Source organism: Vombatus ursinus, unplaced genomic scaffold (genome assembly GCF_900497805.2).
Source record: "Vombatus ursinus unplaced genomic scaffold, bare-nosed wombat genome assembly UNPS02014942.1, whole genome shotgun sequence".
Classification (NCBI taxonomy): domain Eukaryota; kingdom Metazoa; phylum Chordata; class Mammalia; order Diprotodontia; family Vombatidae; genus Vombatus; species Vombatus ursinus.
In genome coordinates, this window is record NW_020954720.1 from 12,611,257 (window position 1) to 12,630,199 (window position 18,943).

Below are 18,943 nucleotides of genomic sequence, written 5' to 3' on the forward strand. Positions count from 1 at the left end.
AGGTCAGCATCTTTTCTGCTTCTTATAGCCTTAGGTAATTGACTGGAAAGGATAAGTGACTTTTCCAGAGTCACAAAGCCAATATGTGGTGGAGATGGGACTTGAAGTCAGTTCTTCCGGTGTTTGAGACTAATTCACTATCCACTACATCATATTGCCTTCTCTCCCTCCATCATAAAGGAGAAAATCTTCCCTTCAAGAACTTGAAAATTCACTGTTTGAACTAAGTTCATTGCTTTTTCCAGCAGAAAATAGTGGACATGTAGAAAACAGTCAGTATAGTCTAGCTTGCAGTTGACTGGCAGTAAGTTCTTTGTAAAAAAAAAATTAACATTTTTATTTAAAGTTTTGAGTTCCAAATTCTGTCCTTCCCTCCCTATCCTCCCCTCCCCCCAGATATAGGTTATACATGTGCAATTAAGTAAAACATTTCCATGTTAGTAATTTTGTGTGAGAAGATTAGAATAAAAAAAAAGAAAGAAAATGAAAAATAGCATACTTCAGTCTGTATTCTATCAATATCAGTTCTTCCTCTGGAGGTAGATAGTATGCTTCATCATTAGTCCTTTGGGATTGTCTTGAATCATTGTATTGCTGAAAATAGTTAAGTCATTCACAGTTCTTCATCAATATTGTTTTTACTGTGTTCAATGTTCTACTGGTTCTGTTCACTTCACTAAACATTAATCCATGTAAGTCTTTGCAGATTTTTCTGAAATCCTCCTGCTTGTCATTACTTACAGCACAATAATATTTCATTACAATTATATACTACAGTTTGCTTAACCATTCCCCAATTGATGGGCATCCCTTCAATTTCCAATTCTTTGCCACAACAAAAAGTGCTGCTATAAATTGTTTTGCACAAATATGCCCTTTCCCCTTTTTTGGGTATCTTTGGGATATAGACCTAAGAGAGATATTATTGGATCAAAGGGAATGCACGGTTTTATAGCCCTTTGGGTATAGTTTCAAATTGCTCTTCAGAATGAGAGCAACTCATAGCTGTCACTGTTCACAACTCCCCCAACAGTGAATTAGTGTCCCAGTTTTCCCACGTCCCCTCCAATATCCGACATTTCCCTTTCTTTTCATTTTAGCCACTCTGACAGTAAATTCTGCAATTAATTTGTTCTATGACTTCAGGTAAGTCACTGAAGTTCTTTGGGTGTCAGTTTACTTATTTTAAAAATGAAGAGACAAAACTAGATTTTGTTTAAGATCTCCATGAGTCTATGATTGCTTATTCAGCCTTGGCTTTACATATGCTTAAGTGATAAACAAAAGTGACACAACGAGGACTTAAAGAGCATCGTTTTCTACCTGACAGACTATGTAGCATCTTCAAGAACTATAAATATTCATTTTTGTTTGTTTTTGGCTAGGCAATGGGGTTAAGTGACTTGCCCAGGGTCGCACAGCTAGTAAGTGTGAAATGTCTGAGGTCGAATTTGAACTCAGGTCCTCCTGACTCCAGGCCCAGTGCTCTATCCACTGTGCCACCTAGCTGCCCAACTATAGATATTCTTAAAATAGAACAAGGATGTGGAGAGTTTTCTGCTCTTAGGAGGGCTTCTTTCTTATGCTGCTATCCATTTCCATGGTATGAGACCATCTGTTTTCCTCTGTTAGAAAAGATGGACTGCTCATTTGGACCTGTTGTGGAGACGCAGAAGCATCTTTAAATTTGCTAAAAAGATATTTCATGCTAACTTTCTTTCATAATGTCAGAAAAATTAGGCTTCTTCAACCCTATATCAGTGAACTGATCTACATACACAAGCAGTGGCAAATATCCCTGTCGTTTGTAGTGTTTGAAAGATCATAATCACTACAGTATCGTTCTGAAGGAAAAAAAATAAATTTACAGCACTTTTTAAATGGAAAACTGAGTCATTGTTTCACTATTTTATTTACAAGTTGTTTTAGCATTTTAATTGCTATTTTAAAATTGAAATATCAAAATAAATTACTAACACTGTTCTTTTTTCAATTTATATAGCAAGGACTTGTAAATTAATAAAAGAAACTGAAAATAAAAATTATAGTTTATCCATTAAGTGATTGTAAATTTTAAATATATATATATACGTATATATATGCACACATATATATATATACACATATAAAATGGAGGAAAAGGAAACAGAAAACTGAAAATGTAATAAAAACTTTTAAAATAATGTAATTATCCAAGTAATATTAAAATAACAATTTCCTTTTAAATATAAAACACAATAAAAGACTGAAGGGAAAGAGAAAGAAAACAATAGCATACAATAGGTCATAATGGACAGTTTGTTCACACTGATGCCTTTGTTATACTATACTTGTTGCTAGACATTGGAAAATATGTCTTTATATTATCTGGTATATTTGAGATGTGGACAAATTTATATTAACCCTTGAATTATTTTGCACATAGTATAGGAATATTCAAATAACTGAAGAGATTTACTTGGTCAGCCTTTGATACCTGGTTTGCTTAAAATTCTGACATGAGTTGAGAAGTCCTATATAGACATTTTCCCCCAAAATTAGTTATCTATTTTTCTATTTATTCATTCATCTCATTTTGTTTCTTTATTATTCATTCATCTGCTTATGTTATTCATATTCATATATTCATTTATTTATCTATTTTTTTAAATTATTTATTTCTGGAGTTGCATTCGGTACTGCTCCTGCAACATGATCCATGCTAACCTTGAAAGCTGGAAGTGACCTTGAAGGTAGGCAAATCCAACCTCATCATTTTACTGAAGTGGAATTAGACATCCAGAGAGGTTGCATGTCTTCTCAAGGTCATCCTCATCTTATAAGTTCTATATTAATTCAATAAATGACATTTAATCATACAAAAATAATTAATAGATTAGGAACCAGTTAACAATGAAGTCAACTAAACTATTTCTATGTTATTCACCATATTATCCACAAGTTTTACAATGATGTGAAGGTAACTTTGGGATCTCTAAGCCTCTGCCAGCACAACACAAGAAGAAATATCATGCCTGAGACATTTGGTTATATGGTGTAATAATGGTGATGAGAAATATTTGCAATATTTGCCAAAAGAACATTGTGGAAACAATTGCAATTTGTTTCAACATTTATTGTGACAAATGAAAATATGGACAAATTCTATGAGGAAATCAATGACATTTCCAAATTATTTTAACATATACTTTGATAGTATAGATGATTCAGGAAAAATGAATGAAAGAATCTTAACTTGGTTAGTACAAGTAAAATAATAAATAAATTGATTAAATTTTTATCAACTAGAAGTGACTTGTTACTAATGAGATAGTAATTTATGACATTGGTTATATGTGCTCTCATTCACTAACTTGTTAGATCAAAGATGAAAATTAATGCAAAATTAGAAAAAATAAAATTGAGGAAAAGGTATGTCATATTCTGACCTTTACATAAGATGTTGATGTTATTAATGTTAGAAAATGCTATAAAAGGTTGGAGTGCCTAGAAGAGAGGACATAAACATTGATAAGTATATTTTTTTTTTTACTGTTATTTAGTACATGTAAACAAAAGCTATGTGGCATAGAAACCTGGATCTGTAGTCAGGAAAACCTCATTTCAGATCTGGTCTACCATTATTAGCTGTGTGGGCTTGGACAATTTGCTTACCTACAATTTGCCTTAGTTTCCTCAACTGTAAAATGTGGATAATAATAGCACCTACCTTACTGAATTGTTGTAAGGTTCAAATGAGATAATATTTGTAAAGTGCCTACCATATGCTAGACACTATATAAATGAGAGCAATTACGCCCCTAATGACATGATCAAAAGAGCCTTAAAAGCACCTCTACCCAGTTGTATACAAAGACAATACTAGCTTAGAATAAAAATAAGTTCATAAAATCATACAAAGGAGGATGGTGGAAGATTATAAGCAGTATTTTCTTTAAAAAAAGTTCAAGAAAGCATGTATAGAGATCTAATTAAGAAAAGTCAATCTAAAGTTATTTAAGGAGGAAATTTGAAGAACAACAAAAAACAATTGAGAATGGAAAAGATCTGTAGAGACATTTGTAACATGTTTTCATCACTAATGACAATGGAGCTAACACATTTGACCTCTCAGTCCCAGGTGTATTTAAAGAGCAAGCAGAAATGGTACTACAGAAAACAAAATGGGAAGATGAACAGGAATACACCCAAGTCTACATAGAGGGATCAATTCCCATAGTGTCTGATGCACAGAAAGAGAACAAACATTTAGCCAAAACCCTGGGCCTGTTTATTAAAAAAAAAAAATTGAAAGAATCACAATATCTATAGACTTATACGCCTATTTTCACTTGCATTGAAAAAAAATTGTGAGAAAAATCATTCTTCTCAAGTACTGATAGCATTCTTAATGGAGAAATTAATAGGGAACAGGTAGGATTTCCAAGTTTATATTCAACAGAATATTATCATCACATATTTTCCTGAAAAAATATAGATAAAAATATTCCACAATGCTTAATGTTTGTCGACTGTTTTAAAAGCGTCTAATTTAGTGGAACAAAATTCTGCCTTTAAGGCTTTCCTCCAAAACAATGTCTCAAATTTGTATTTAAAATTATGCCAGATTTTTTGAAGGGTAAAAAAAGAAAGCTATGGTCCTGTTTGACGATGATCTGATTATTAATTATCAAATAAGGCACAAGTTGAAGGAATATATGCTTGTCAAATTTGGTTACCAATATTATGAAGGAGGTCCAGTGAAAATTCCCAACCAAAGAGGGATTCTGTATTAATGGTAAATTCTTCCAAATGTTCCTATATATTTGAGGTATTGTGTTTATTGCACCAAGTCCTAAAAAGCCTGCTATATGAGTTTCATAATTACCTTAAAAGTTTAGTCTAACACAATATATTAAGACTTCTTATCAGCTTGACTATGATTATTGAGCCCATTTCTTTCTATCTATCTATCCATCTATCTATCTATCTATACATCTATCTTGAATAGAATCTGCAAATGGACAATAAGTTGGGCCTGGAAATGAAAAGGAGAAGAATAAACTGGATTGCCATTGGGGAATTGCAAAGTTCCTTTAATTATGCTAAACCTCCACGTGAAGAAGAATGGGGGGGGGAAGGCCTATCTTTTAAACATCAAAATTCTTCCCATTATGTTTATATCTGTGAATCATGGAAAATTAAAACCTCTGAAGAATGGAATTTTAGCAGAGTGAGCAAGCTATAATGTATTTTCTTAAAGAATTGTGTAGGACAAGTGCTGTAAAAGAAATGCACAATGGAAAAGGAAGATAGTCTGACCATATGATGATACCAAGGAATAATCCAATGATTTAACCTATGTTCTCCACTGATATTCTCCCAATGTTATAATAGTTGCAGGGGACGCCTTTGCAAGTGAAGATATGTGAAAACATGATTTAGAATCATATAGGATTAGCAACCATGGATGAATTGTGGTCCACATCATTAGAGGGATTATACAATCACTTCCCTGACCCCCCCCCCCCAATTCATGGTTTCTCCTCATCTTTGAAATAACTTTAAAATCCCTATTAGGTTTTAAAATTTTATCGAGTCACTCCATCACTGATTTCTTCTTTGTGTATTTCTGGTCTAATGACTCTTTCTGATTTAATGTTCTTAGGTGACATGTATACTACCTCTTAAAACACTTTGGTACTGAAATGTGGAGATCCACTGTTACCAAGATGAGCCTAGATCACTATAGAAACACTGACAAATAGCTTGCATTTTTGTAAAATATATGTCCTTCCAGTTTCAACTTAAAATACTCTCAGGATAAATCTCACCAAGATTTCTGCAACCAAATTTTCTCCTCTAGGGTTCTGTTTCACTGTTTTGACATGATTTGTATTCTTGTATTCTTCCATTATAGTACTCTTTAACATTTTGCAAATGAATTTTTATTCTAAAATAATAATATGATTAATTTTCCAGTTTATTGCTAAATTGTGGTTGAGCACTTATAGAAGTTTATAAAAAAAACAGAAGACAGAAAAGATTTTTTTAAATATTACAAAAATTTCCATCTGGCTTTTTGAATTACTTAAATCTCTTTCATTGTCAGAGCGTAGCCACTGACGGTAAAGTATCAAAATCCCAAGTTTTTATTCAAAAGTTCTTAATTTTTAATAAAGAGGTGCAATAAAATAAGGACAATGAAAATGCTGTCTTAAGGAATGTGCCAGAAATAAGGTCATTGTAGGTCAAAGGATTATTAATGAAGACCACAAAGTGATTAAACTGATTCCATATCAGTTAAGTGGCAGAGTACACAATATAGATAGCCATTATATATAGGGCAAAAATGTCTATGCTGCACTAATCACCTTGAAGGGCCTCAGTTTCCTTCTCTGTAAAATAGTCAGGGTTTGACTTTGATTTCAACATTTCTTCAAGCTCTAAATGCTATAATTCTGCATACACAAAAGTTTTCTTTTCTTTTTCTTTTTTCTTTTTAAGTCTCATGTGAGCCAAGGTGATTTACCAGGAAACCCTAATCTGCCTCTTGTGTTTCTTTACTTGTACAGAATATAACAAATACACAGTTGATTTTGAAGGTGATAAATTAGATGCAGTAAAATGTGTTAGCACTAACATTTACACACATGCTGTATGTAATGCTGTGTAGGGCAGAATTTTAATTAACACTTCATGGACATAATAGAGATTATAATTTATGTTGGTATCAATATGCACTCAGGGTGAATGCCATTATTTTTGATTTGTTTATTTCCCTACCTCTACCTACATGTTCTTGTCCTGTCACTTCAAATGTGACTTATTTATTGTGTTTATTTTCTCCATTCATTCATTTTAACATTTTAAAACACTCTGAAATGAGTGTGAGATGGGCAAAAGAGGTACTATAGGCCTGATTAATTAACTCCTTTTAACATTCTAAGAACTGCTCTCACGGGTCTGAGTACCCAGGAGCCTCACTATATCACTGCCTTCTTGTATGTTTAGATCTGTATAGGTGTTTGTGTGTTGGGAGAAAGGCAAAAAAAGAAAAAATAGGTGTTGCAGCTTTATACACTGGAAAGTATGCTGGATTTGGAGTCAAAAGACTTCATTTCAAACCTAGCAGTACCACAGGTGACTTTTGGCAAGTCAGCTAACATAACACAGGCCTCAGTTTTCTCACCTGTAAATATGAGATGTTTGGGCCAGATGAATATTAAAGTTGCCTCTAGCTGTGAATCATAAAGGTTTTGGTCTCCAAGACTCTTTTAAACACCAAAATTTTTCCCATTATGTTTATATCTGTGAATCATAGAAACTTAAAGACTCTGAAGAATGGAATTTGAGCAGAATGAGCAAGCTATAATGTATTTTTTTTTAAAGAATTATGTAGGACAGGTGCTATAAAAGAAATGCACAATGGAAAAGGAAGATAGTCTGACCATATGATGATCTCCACTTTGTCATATTCCATATGCTTCCAATTCAGCTGATTTTCCCCAGCTTTACTACAGGTTATTGTAGGTCATAGACTATGTCTATACTTCATTTGTATTAATCAGCCCAGCAAAACAGGGCTAACTAATTGATGATCAACTGTTACTCCTAAACCAGATTTCTTATCTGAGAACTCAGTTCAGCGATAGGTATAATTTTCCCATTTGAATCCATTAGGTAGCAATGCATATTGGAAATGACGAAGTTATGTGAAAGCCATGTAACTTGACCACATATAATATTTGTGACCATATGGGTTGCTAAATTATATAGATGTGGTTCACAGGAAGCATAGAGAAATATGATCTGAGGTCTGACCCCACCTCTGTGGAGAGAAATGCTAAGGGCTTTTTTTTTTCTCCATCAACTTGGAGTTATATTTTGCTCTGCATGCACACAGCAGCAAGAACAAACAAACAAACAAAAACAACCCTCAGGTTCGGGTGGAAGCTAGGTTAGATGTGCATTTTAAAAATGTGCAATTTAAAAATCGGGATCTATAATTTCATGCATATAGATAGCTGCCTTATAAGCTTCTTAAAGCTTAAAGCTTCTTATAAAGCTTCTTTGGTCAATGCACATTTGCAACTTACCTCTGATGTATCTATGTAGAAATTTATATATGAGTCTCAAGAGATAAATTGACTTCTCCATGGTCACATAGCTAGTAGTATGTGTCAGAAGAACAGAAGCACAGATCTTTCTGACTCTAAGCTTGGCCCTCTGTCCTTTCTGATAAGCTGCCTTTCATGGAATATACTATGGGGACTTTAATCAAGTATAAGTTCTTAGGATAGAGTACAGAGAAGCAAGGGTGTAAGGAGTAAACTAGAGAAATCATAAAATGGCATGATTCTTCAATACATTGTTTTCCTTAGGACCCCTCTGGAAATAGGACACTGACTAATACACATTGTTGAATGTAACATGTTGATGAATGACTCAGATCCAGTCAAGACTGATGTTCAACACATGATATGTATTTATTATAATGGTAGGTGTAAATGCCTAAGATTAGATATAGTGTTGGGCAAGACCACTTGGAGCTATCTGTGTTCCCAGGGGTACAGGATGTTTCCTACAAGCTGCCAGCAAAGCCAGGTCACTGCTCCCCCTGGGTGGAGTTTTCTCCCAAAGAGTGAAAGCCACAGACTGTAAGGTGAGGGTGTGGGATCATCCTGTTAAGGCTACCAGCAACGCCAGACCATTACTCCCTTGGGTAGAGTCAGGTGGGTTTTTCCCATCCTGCTGGCGAGTCATCCAGTTCTAGCCAGAAACACTGAGGGTCTTCCCCTTCCAAAATGATTCTTTTGTGAAGGCACACTGGGACATTTTTTTTGCCTCCATTCTTACCTAGCCTTTAATTACTGAATGGCTGTTGCCTCAGACAAACTGAAACCTGGGAAACACCTTAGCTTAAAAAGGTCAAGGTCTCCTACTGCATCTGGGGTCATTGCCAGTCATCCTGACCCATGTCTTGACCCTGGACTCTGATGACTCTGGAGGAAAGAGTGAGGCAGATGACTTTGCACAGCTCTCCCTCACTCAAATCCAATTCACTTGAAAATCAAGCAATCACCCTCCTAATGTCATTGGTCCTCTTTGAGAATGAAGGACAAATACCAATAGCAAGTCAGCCTCAGTGAGCAAACTGGCTGGTCTGCTCTGGCTCTGGCTGGCTAACTAATGGACAAAGCCATGGGTTTTTAGACGATTTTAGAAGGGTGTAACTATATGTAAGGAAAGGGGTTGAGAGGTTTATCTGGGGTACACACACACGGTGAGCTCAGTCAATGCCTTGGCACTAACTAAGCTTATCTGTACTAAACTTATGTCTATGAAGGTGCAACTATGCTTTGAGGTTTCACACACACATGATATGGGGGCTTAGAAATATGACTAAGGTATGGAAACAGCTAACAGGGCAATATTCTCTGCTCATACCCATTGCTCTGTTCTTTGTCTCCATAATTTGGTCATAGATGTTTTCTTCCTCATGCTTGGTTGTCAATTCAGCGAGAGGGAGTCATAGGTTTCATAACATCAATAAATTAATGTGTTTATGCTACCAAGATTAACAATTAAGGTAGAAGAGAACAATTCTTTATTCTCGGAAACAGCCACGTTAGACCACTTCTACATTTACCATCCCATTCTCACAGAGCTTGGAAGAGATAATTATGCTTATGCATTTTGGTCACAAAATTTAACATGAAAAACTTTCCATTTGTCTTGAAATGTTTCATTATGGAACATTTTCAGAGAAACGGAGAGAAATGTCATTGCATGTGAAAAACAACCAATATCACACTGGTAGAAGAATAACTGGAAACACATACTGTAAGCATATGGATAAGAATAGTAGTAGAGCTGACCATAACAAGCTGAGAGGAGAGGTATTCTCCTTTCATAAACCTACCAAGATAATCCCTCTAAAATGTAAATGTGTCTTAATTGGGTCTTATCAGTTTCAGGATGGGCCAGATTGGAAAAGTCCAGTCTTAGAAGTCAAGATCTGATGAAAACTGAGAGTTGAAATATAAGAAATATAGAAATATAAGGGAGGGGGAATATTGTTCTAGAGATAGGCATGAAAGAAAAGATTCATAGAAGTACCAGATGTTAGATAACTGTTGGAGTAGGAAATGGGTGCGCAACAGTGTTAAGGAGATGCAACCATGATAAAAAGAGTCAAAAATCTATGTAATGCTTTAAGATTCACATAGTATTTTTCTGCACACATTATTATTTCATTTGATCCTCACAGCAATCCTATTAGAGTCTTTGTATTTTTATCTCCATTTTATAAATGAGGATTATGAGGCTCAGAATCATTAAATAACTTGCCTAAGGTCACAAAGCCAGTAAATTTCACAAGCAGAATTCAAACTGTCTCTTCTGACTCCATGTATGCAAAAAACTACAATACTACGTAGATAAATGACACAAAAAAATAATACGTACAAGTTGTTGTGAGAACTCCAAGAGAAAGAAATCACTTCTGGCTAGGGACATCTGAGTTTATGAGATGAATATAAAATATGTTAATTGGCCTTGAAAGATAGAATAGAATTTCAGCAGACAGGACTACGTAAATATGTATGTAATATGTATATATAGAGAGAGACAGAGAGAAAAAGACAGAGAGAGGGAGAGGCAGAGGAGAGAGAAAGAAAGAAAGGGAGAGAGAGAGAGAGAGAGAGAGAGAGAGAGAGAGAGAGAGAGAGAGAAAGAATATACTAGGGTTTAGAGTTTTAAAGTTGAAAGGAACCACAGAGATTATCTAATGTACCCCTAATTTGACATATGAGCAAACCAACAGCAGAAAAATTAAGTAACTTTCCTCAGATCCCACAACATCTGGTAGTGGCAGGACCAGATCATCTCCCAGTTTAGCATTTTTTTAGTCATTTTTCTCTTTAGACTCTCCTGTTTACAGAATTTCCAAATAGATGTATAATCCTTCATGAGCAGCCATTCAATATTATGTACCTCTAAGGCCTTTTCATGGGTTATGAAAACTCATAACTTATAAAATAAAATATTCATAAAATATTAACACTACAGATTTAAGATCTTAAAATATATTATACTCTAGAGTCATATAACATGGTCCTAAAGATTCCAAACTATACTATACAGTGACCACCATTAGCTTCATTTTATAATAAGGATTTGATACATCCCAAGACAACTAAAGCAAATCCCTAAACAATTTCTGGGTCTGACTAGTTCCAAGTAATTGAAAGTTATGAATTAGAGAATGAAATATGGCATACTTTTGTGATATAGTAAGACTGTGAATGTACAATCTGGTAAACATGTATACCTATGTGAAAGTCTCTAACCTCTTCAGACCATTTAATACAACAATCCTACTACTAGGGGCAGCTAGGTGGCACAGTGGATACAGCACTGACCCTGGAGTCAGGAGGTCTGAGTTCAAATTCGGCCTCAGACACATAACACTCACTAATTGTGTGACCCTGGGCAAGTCACTTAACTCCATTGCCTAGCCAAAACAAAACAAAACAAAACAAACAAAAAAAGAACAACAAAAAAAAACAATCTTACTATTGGTCCTATATTCCAAAGAGTTAAAGGGCAGAAGGACAGGTTTCAAATATACAAAAGTATTTTTTTTTTTTACTAGAACTTTTTCATAGTAAAGAATTGGGATAAAATGGATCATTGATAGGGAAATAATTAAACAACCTATGGTATGGAAATAAAATGAAATATTTTTGTTAAGTAAGACATGATGAATATGATGAATTCAGAAAAGTATGAGTAAGACAATATGAAGTGATAGAGTAAAATATACAAAGTCAAAAGAACAATATACACAGTGACAATAACACTTTAAAAGACAAGATTACTAAGAAAATTACATTCTTCTTCTTGGCAGAGAGGTGAGAGACTATGAAATCAAAACACTGAAAATATATTCAGTGTTTTGCCCCATAGTCCTTTACCTCTTTTTCTGAGAATATGTTTCTTTATCTGTTTTCCATGGTTATTATTCATTTTTCACTTGTTTAATACCCACCAATCTTGTCATTGTCAAAAGAGAGGGTTCAGTTCCAGTGGAGTGAAGATAGAGTGGATTGTGATAGATCTTGAAATCTGTGATATAAAAAACAAAAAATCAAGTCAACAAGTCAATCAGCATTTAGTAAGCTCTTACTCTGTGGCAGGTACTTGGGATGTGACAAGCACTGGGCACCCAAATGCAAGAGAAAAAAAAAAGGCAGTCCCCTCTCTGAAGCAGCTTACTTTCTAATGGGGGAAAAAAAAAAAAAAAACATTTAAAAGGGAGCTGAAAACTATATGGGGAATGGTGATAAAATCCAGAGGCTGAAGAATGGCTCCTGGGTACTCTTACTCAAAATAAAGGTCCCAGGAGGAACTCAACAGTAGGAGAAGTACACTGCATGGGAGAAGGAGAAAAGAGCAAAAGCAAAGACTAGAGAATGAAGTAAAAAGGCATCCAATCAACGAAAGCTTAATACATGCTTACTATGTGCCCAGGACAGTTTTCACCTCTGCGGATACAGAGAATTTTGAAAAACTAAAAAAATAGGATTTTTTTTTTAGTTTTAAGCTTGTCTTCTGTGGTAAAGGAAATAAGATTTTGTATTTTTGATATATATGTATATATATATATGCATACATATGTGTGTATATATGTATATACATATATTATATATATTATATATGTATATTTACGTCTAGTACCTTTCCTAGAAGAAACCCTGTTAATCCTTTTTTGGAAAAAAAAATAGGAGCCGTAACTAATTTAAAAAAAAAAAAGATTTCTCATAGAACTCTAGTATGAGGAGAATGAGCCAAAGAGTGAAAGAAAAAGTTTTATAATTTCTTTGGGGGTTCAAGCTCTTCCAAGGCTAAATCTATGCAATCTAAATCCAGAACATTTTTTAATGAAGTTACAATATGTATCTCTTGTTGGGCAACCAAAATTCACTGGGAAACTGGAGCTCTATAAAGCTCATGAGGCTATCACAAGACATGGAACCATTCATTTTGTTTTTCAGGACTGCTATTTGGGTTCATTTGATCGTGGAAAGGAATACAAAACAGGAAAAAAGAAAAAAAAAACAAGTAAAGACTTTCAGGTCTAGTCTCAGACTCAGCTAGATGAACACAATTACTGCCATGTGTTGATAGCTATCATTATTGTTTATGGGGCGAGGGCAGAAAAATACTCTTTCTCTCAGTTTCAAGTCCAAAGGAGAGCTGGAAAATTACAAAAACAATGTCCTCAAAAGAGAGAAGAAACTTTCTCCTTCATCCCTTTATAGTTTCTTGAGTGGGTATTTCTTCCTATCTCAGTCACCATTTTAGAAACAACTCACCCATCATGGGGATTTAAGTGCCACCCACAAGTGACTGTTTTGTGCCTTTCCTTATTTGTCAGGGCCTACAGTACAGGTCTAGTTCTATGAAGCCAGAGAATCATGCTTCAGAGTATTGCTCCTGAAGCGCTTAAAAGAATTGTTTTAATGAAATAAATGGACAGATATCCCTTGCATTAGGCAAGTTATTAGTGGATATAATTTATTTATTTATTTATTTATTTATTTATTTATTTTAGAGAAAAATAACACCAAACTCAAAAGAATTATATATATCACAAAGGGGAAAATTTGACATTTGGCAATCATCTGGTATATTTGCTCCATATGAAGAGCCAATACAGATAATTCAAAACTGCAAGTGGATTTTTTTTCATTTAATCAATTTTGAATATCTCCATGTCCAAAAACAGCAATAGACATCTCCCATGAGCTTCTTAATGGATCAAGTCATACAAAGAGATAGATAAGTTTTTAACTACTATTATTAATTTGTTCTTAACATTTTTCTGTTTTTAAGTTTTAAGTTCCAGATTCTCCCCCTCCCTTCCATACCATACCCACCCACTGAGAAGGCAAATAATTACATCAATTATCAGATGAAATCATGTAAAACATATTTCCATATTAGCTGTATCTCAAAAGATTGTATTGATCAGAGTAGCCAAGTCTTTTGCAGTTGATCATCATTACAGCATTGCTGTTACTGTGCACAATGATCTCCCAGTTCTTCTCACTTCACTTTGTATCAGTTCAAATAGTTATTGCCATGTTCTTCTGAAACCATCCCTTTGTCATTTCTTAAAGCATAATAGTATTTCATTATAATCATATGCTCCAACTTGTTCAGTCATTTTCCAACTGATGAGTATTCTCTCAATTTCCAATTCTTTGCCACCTCAAAAAGAGCTGCTATAAATAATTTTGTACATAAAATGCCCTTTTCCTTTTTATTTGATCTCTTTGGGACACTACTGGTATTGCTGAATGAAAGAATAATGCATGCTTTTATAGCCTTTTGAGTATAGTTTCAAATTTTCCCACCAAAATAATTGCACTATTTCACTACTCAACCAACAGTTCATTAATGTATCTATTTTCCCTCATCCACTCAGCAGTTGCCATATCTGATAAGTGTCAGGTGGCATTTAGAGTTGTTTTGCCTTTCTCTAATCAATAGTGATTTAGAGCATTTTTTATGACTATAGACAATTTTGATTTTTTTCTTCTGAAAAACTATCTGTTCTTGTGCTTTGACCATTTATCAATTGGGGAATGGCTCTTATTTTTATAAATTTGAATCAATTCTTTACATATTTAAGAAACAAGGCCTTTATCAGATAAATTTGTTGTAATTTTTTATTACTTCATTGAATGTTATTTATTACTTCATGGTATAAATTTTTACCAAAGTTTAGTTTCCCTGATTATCTTTTTAATTAAATCTACTTTTGCTTTTTCTTTGTTTGAGATCTTGATTGCTACCTCTACCTGGTGTTTTTTTTGTTTTGTTTTGTTTTGTCTTTTTTTTTTTCACTTCAGTTGAAGCATAATAGAATTTGCTCCTGACCTTTAGTTTAACACTCTTTTTTTGTGTTTTTCTGTTTCAGGTGTGTCTCTGGAGTTTGTGGGTTGAGAAACCCAGAAACTGCCTCAGTCCGCTAAGGCCTGCTCCAGGTTGACTAAATGTCACGTGCACAGCAGAGCATAGAAGATTCAAAGTATATAGTGATAACTTTTCATTTCAAGAAAGCCTATATATTTAATATTGTTCATTATGTTGAAAGCTGTCCATCTTTTCTTTGCTTCCTTGAAGATTTTCTTTTGTTTTCTGCTGTACACTTTTTACTTTGTTCTTTTCCCCCCTTCCCCCTACCCACAACCCCAAGGCTTCAGTTGAGCATTGGATATATTTATATATAAGTATTGATATATACATACACACACACACACATACATATATATATATATATATACACACATACATACATATATATACACACACACATTTTCCCTAAGATATTCTACTCCTAATCTTTGTTTTTATATTTGTGCATGTCTCTTTATTTTTCCTTATCTCTCCTAGCTTTTCTACTTTACTTCTACCTGCTACCTCACCCTCCTATTCCTTAACCTAACTCCACTCCAGCATTGTCCCTTATCCTCCCATTCCCCTAAATCTAAACCCCCTTCTATATCCCCTTTTAATCTATTCCCACACCCTCCTCTCTAAAAATCCTTTCTTTATCCTCTCCCCCATCCCTGCCCCTTAGAGTTTTCTTTCTAAATTTAGAAGACTTTCATACTCTTCTAAATGTATATGTATTTTCCCTCTTAAACCCATTCCTGATGAGAGTAGATTTCCGGAACTAACAGCCCCCCTTCTCCCATCTAATTCCTCTGTATTGCTAATTCCTCTTGCACCTCATTTGTAAAAGATAATTACTCTTTTAGCTATATTTGAATGGTTTTACTTTTTGAAATCATATCATCTACCCCAATCTTCTGGGTAAATTACCTAATTACTAGTAACAATCTTAGACATAGATTTTATATTTTTCATACATAAAAGGTAAACATTCTATACTTATTTAGTCCCTTGTAATTGGTCATTGGTGTATAATATTTCTTGTGGTTCTTGCATGTTAAATCTTCTATTAAGTTCAGGGTTTTTTTTGGTTTTGTTTTTTGTTTTTTAAACAAAGAGCTGAAAGTCTAGTAACTGATTAAATGTCCATTTTTTTTTTTTCATTCAGAATTATGCTTAGCTTTGCTGGGTATAATTTCAGCTGGAAGCCTAATTCTTCTGCTCTGCGATATACAGTGTTGCAAGACCCGTGATCTTTTAGTGTCACCACTGCTAGGTCTTGTGCGATTCTAATTGTGGTGCCACTGTCTGCAAATTGCTTTTTTTTTCTTGTTACTCATAATACACTTGTAATATTTTGTCCTTGATCTGGGGGTTTCAAAATTTGACTATAATATTCCTGTGAGTTTTCCTCATAAGATCTCTTTCAGGTGGTGATTGGTGGATTTTTTCTATTTCTACTTTCCTCTCTTGTTCTAATGCTTCAGGACAATTTTCTTTAATTATTTCTTGTATTAATGTATCAAGATTCTTTTTTTGATCAGAACTTTCAGGTAGTTCATTTATTCTTATGTTTTCTCTTTGTGATCTGTTCTTTAGATCCGTTGTTTTTCTTATGAGATGTTTCACATTCTTTTCTATTTTTTCATTCTTCATTATTTCTTCATCTCTTGTAATTCACTAGTTTCCCCTTGCCCAATTCTGATTTTCAAGGATCATTTTCTTCCTTAATATTCTGAATCTCCTTTTCTAATTGGTTGACTTTCTTTTCATAATCTTCTTGTTTTTCTTGTATTATTATTTTTCTTTTTAGTTTTTTCCTCAGTCTCTCTCATTTGATTTTTAAAGTCTTTTTTGAATTCTTCAATGAGTTCTTTTTGGGCAGGTGGCCATTTGACATTACTCTTTGGGATAGAAAAGGATTTCTTTGCTTCAGTATCTCCCTCTGAGGATGAACCCTTATCTTATATATTCCCATAATAACTCTCCATGGTTGGATTCTTTCTTCTTTGCCTGTGCATTTTTTTTAGAATAATTTAGTTTTTATAATCACCTCTAGTCCTGAGGTATGGGGATGGTGCCTGTAATCCTCTTCAGTTCACCCTTCTGACTTTGAACTCAAACCAAGACCTCCAGCCTCCTGTAAGTGCACAGAGGTGTCCCCATCCCACAGCTTCTGCACTCTCACCGAGCTTGTGTTGGTTTCTTCTAGCCCGGGCACTCTCTGAAGCACAGCTGGTTCTGATGTTCCTTGTCAGAAGAGGTTACCTTGATCTTCTCCAGCTCAAACACCCAACTCCCCTCACTGTCCTGGGGTAAAAGTTCCTGTGGGACTGAGGAAGCCTCCCAACCCAGCTAACTCCAGGGCTTGCCGCTTATTGTTGAAGCAGACCCTAGCCTGAAGGTGTTTACTGTTCACAGGGAGGAAATCTCGTCTAGGATTTTTCTTCAGATCTTCTCCAATTGTCCCAGGAGGACCCCTCTTCTGCCCCTACTCTTACTTGTTTTCATGGTTCTATGTTCACCCAGAGGAGCTATTTTATCTCTTTTGTGGAGGAAAATCTTAAGAGATTGCTGACCTACTCTGCCATCTTCCCAGAATCATCTTTAAAAGACTGTTTTGCTTCTGACCACTGTCTCCCTTAATTCATTATCCCTTTTATCACCCCCCCATCTCTTATCTCTTTACCCTCTTATATTCCTACTAAGATAGATTTCTATACCCAACAGTGTGTGTTTACATATATACACATATATAAGCATCTATATACATATCTATATCTATACATATATAATATATATGTATATATTATATATATTCTTCCATCTTTGAACCAATTCCAATGAAAGTGAGGCTCAAGTATTGCCCAAAACTCCCCCCTGCCATTTTCCTCCCCAAGCTCTCCCTTGAGTGCCTCTTTTATGTGAAAAATTCCCCCTATTCCACCTTTCCCTTCCCCCTTTCCTTTACCCAGGGCATTCCTTTTTCTCACCCCTTCATTTTTGTGGGATGTGGGGGTGGTCATCCCAATAAAACTGACTTAGACTCATGTCCTCTATTTAAATATTCTCCTTCTAATTGCATTATAATATTAAAGTTCTTAGAAGTAACAGGTACCATCTTCTCATACAGGAATGTAAATAGTTTATTGAGTCCCTTTTGATTAATCTTTCATGTTTACCTTTTTTATGCTTCTTTTAAATCTTTATTTGAATGGCATATTTTCTATTCAGCTCTGGTTTTCTCATCAGGAATACTTGGTGGTACTCTATTTCATTAAATATCCACTTTTTCTCCCTGAAGGTTTATACTAGTTTCGCTGGATAGATTATTTTTGGCTGTCATTCTAACTCCTTTGCCTTGCACAATACTATATTCTAAGCCTTCCACTCCTTTAATGTGGAAGCTGCTAAATCTTGTGTGAACCTGATTGTGACTTCATGATATTTGAATTGTTTCTTTCTCGCTGCTTGCAATATTTTCTCCTTTACTTCAGAGCTTTGGAATTTGGCTATAATATTGTTCCAGAGGGAATAGGTGGATTCTTTCAATCTTTCTTTTACTCTCTACATCTAAAATTCCTCTACATCAGGGAAATTGTCCCTTATATTTTCTTGAAATATCATGTCTAGGTTCTTGTTTTTGTCACAGGTTTTACACAGTCCAATAATTTTTACATTATCTCTTTTCAATCTATTTCCATGTCAGTTGATTTTCCAATGAGATATTTCTTATTTTCTTCTATTTTTTTCTTTCTTTTGAATTTATTGTATTGTTTCTTGATATCTCATGGAGTCATTCACTTCCAGTTGCCAAATGCTAATTTTTAAGGAGTTATTTTCTTCAGTGAGCTTTTGTACCTCTTTCCCCAATTGGTCTATTCTGCTTTTAAAGAGCCCTTTTCTTCTGTGAATTTTGTACCTCTTTAAGCATTAGGCTAATTCTATTTTATAAGGTATTATTTTCTATAGTAATTTTTTGTGCCCCTTTTGT